A 3,046-nucleotide genomic window follows, 5' to 3' on the forward strand; every position below is an offset into this window, starting at 1 on the left:
TTGTCTCTGGATCCGTGCAAGATTGGAATTACCATGGATTACCCCAATCAGACGATGACGACGAAAACATCATCCATTTCAGATGGATGAAAAGAGACTCAAGAATGCTCAGGTAGTTGACAAGGAGCAGATTAATGTAGATATGAATGGAAAGAGTCTCTGTGATATACAGATGGGTGAAAAGGCCCTCATGAATGTTCAGTTAGTTAACAAGGAGCAGAATAATGTAGATATGAATTGCAAGAGTCTCTGTGATATTCAGAAGGGTGAAAAGAACCTCAAGAATGCACAGGTAGTTGACAAGGAGCAGATTGATGTAGATATGAATGGCAAGAGTCTCTGTGATATTCAGATGGGTGAAAAGAACCACATGAATGTTCAGGTGGTTGACAAGGAGCAGATTAATGTAGAGATGAATGGCAATATGTTCTGTGATATTCAGATGGATGAAAAGGACCTTTTGAATGTTGAGGTGTTTGAAAAGGAGCAGATTAATGTAGAGATGAATGGAAAGAGTCTCTGTGATATTCAGATTGGTGAGAAGGACCAAATGAATGTTGAGGTGGTTGATAACAAGCAAATTAATGTAGAGATGAATAGCGAGAGTCTCTCTGATATTCAGATGGGTGAAAAAGATCTCATGATTGTTCAGGGGGTTGACAAGGAAGAAATTAATGTAGAGATGGGTGATAAAAACCTCAAAGAATGTTTAGAAGGATGACATGAACAGCAGAAATGTTCAAATGCTTGCTAAAAACTAAATTGATAAACATAGAGATGACATTTGTTTCAAGAATGTTCATCTGGTTGACAAGAGCTAAAGTAAAGTTTAGATGGAGGACAAGGACCTCGGTATCTTGCAAGTGGAGGAGAAGAATATCATACTGATATACTAAATGCCCTTTTAAAAGGTTTCGGCAAAACCTCCATGCGTATCGTTAGGCAGTTTTTTAAGTGAATAAAGTGAATAACTCTGCTTTTCCAGGGAGGGTTTTCGGTCATGGATGTTGACGTAGTGTTGTTGTATGGCCCCATGATTTCTGTTGGCCAGCAAATGTCTTCAGAGGGTCACTGTGAACTTTAAACGTCTCTTATGAACTTGAAAAGGAGTGCAACACCTCCAAAGAATCAATAATAAAGGTGTTATCATAAAGGCACTTATGGGTAGGAGTATCGTTTAAGAGACTATAGAAAGTTCAATTTGGTAATGGCCCTCGTGATGGGGAACAGCATCACAACCCAGTGGCCTCAAAGAGACTTGTACATAGTTTACGAGTTCTTATGCTTAAAGATGTGTACATCTCACAGAAAAGACTACATTAGACACACATCGCGACACTCCAAAGACGAATTCTGGCCCTCAGAGAACTGGAGGTCATACGTTAATATCCTCAACCTAAAACCCTCCCTGAAGAATTGAAAGTCAGCACCTAAATTATCCAATTTTGAAAAGTAACCATGACCGACTTAGACTCGCTTCACGTGAGCTAATTTTTTCCATACAGAAATATTTCCGCTTGTTAGGAGGAATTTCTTCACAAGAGAGGATTTTTCCCGAGCGGCCTCGAATTTTCTATAAGCCGCTACACTGGAAAAAACCTGGGTTAGCAGTGCACGCGGCTAGTAAATCACTGCCGCTTGATTAATCTTCACGCGGACAAAACCGCGCGGCATCAATCCGCACGTGTGAAGCAAGCCTTTATATAGCAGAAGCAGTGACCATTGGCATCCAAAAGCTTATTTTAAATCAAATATTCTCTTCTATTAAGTAGAAAACAACCAACCACAAGCAAAGGTAACTACAAAGCGGGTCGCCCATCGATGCCAGAAGTCCAGCACTCTTTCACAAGGACCTCAGCTCTTAGCAGAGTGCCTTTCGAAGTCAGAGGTCCAGCACTCTTTCACAAGGACCTCTGCTCTTAGCAGAGTGCCTTTCGAAGTCAGAGGTCCAGCACTCTTTCACAAGGACCTCAGCTCTTAGCAGAGTGCCTTTCGAAGTCAGAGGTCCAGCACTCTTTCACAAGGACCTCAGCTCTTAGCAGAGTGCCTTTCGAAGTCAGAGGTCCAGCACTCTTTCACAAGGACCTCTGCTCTTAGCAGAGTGCCTTTCGAAGTCAGAGGTCCAGCACTCTTTCACAAGGACCTCTGCTCTTAGCAGAGTGCCTTTCGAAGTCAGAGGTCCAGCACTCTTTCACAAGGACCTCAGCTCTTAGCAGAGTACCTTTCGAAGTCAGAGGTCCAGCACTCTTTCACAAGGACCTCTGCTCTTAGCAGAGTGCCTTTCGAAGTCAGAGGTCCAGCACTCTTTCACAAGGACCTCAGCTCTTAGCAGAGTGCCAAGTAATGGCACTACTGCTGCCACATACCTGTAACCTGGCTTGATCCAGAAAACAAATAATCCTTGACTACTTAACCTGCACAGCAAGTGGTAAATGTGTGTATTCAATATGTAGTGTACATTTAAATGTTTACATATGAATTTATATATATGTATTTTGATATGCATTACCAGCAAAGCAAGTGGTAATGTGCGGATTCGATATGTAGTGTATATTTTGATGTTTACATATAAATTTTTATAAATGTATTTTGATATGTATTACCATATTTGCATTTATTTCTGATTCATAATCTAAATCTAATAGACCTTTGAAATGTTGAAATTAATTCTTTTATCTTATTTCCCTTTTCAAAAATGTTATATCATCGTTAAATAAATTAATCATAATTTTAGTTGTATCATCACTTATGAATGGAATTGTAAAATTAACATGAATCAAAATGCACTTTTGGCGAATAAATTGATAAAAAATTCGACGCTTCTTTCATCATATCTGCATCTATATATGTATCTATCTATCTATATATATGTATATATATATATATATATATATATATATATATATATATTCATACATATATATATATATATATATACATGTATATATATATATATATATATATATATATATATATATATATATATATATATATATATATCCCACACACCAAAATCCAATGATTTGGCTATAAGTGATGACATTTA

The 3,046-nt window shown here is 38.1% G+C and overlaps 1 pseudogene; it reads left to right on the plus strand.

Moving 5' to 3' along the window:
* Positions 1-1,981, plus strand: part of LOC137629822 (sialin-like) — a 12,575-nt pseudogene extending 10,594 nt beyond the window's left edge.
* Positions 1,982-3,046: the final 1,065 nt, after the last annotated feature.

Source organism: Palaemon carinicauda, chromosome 37, assembly GCF_036898095.1.
Source record: "Palaemon carinicauda isolate YSFRI2023 chromosome 37, ASM3689809v2, whole genome shotgun sequence".
In the NCBI taxonomy this organism is placed as follows: Eukaryota; Metazoa; Arthropoda; class Malacostraca; order Decapoda; family Palaemonidae; genus Palaemon; species Palaemon carinicauda.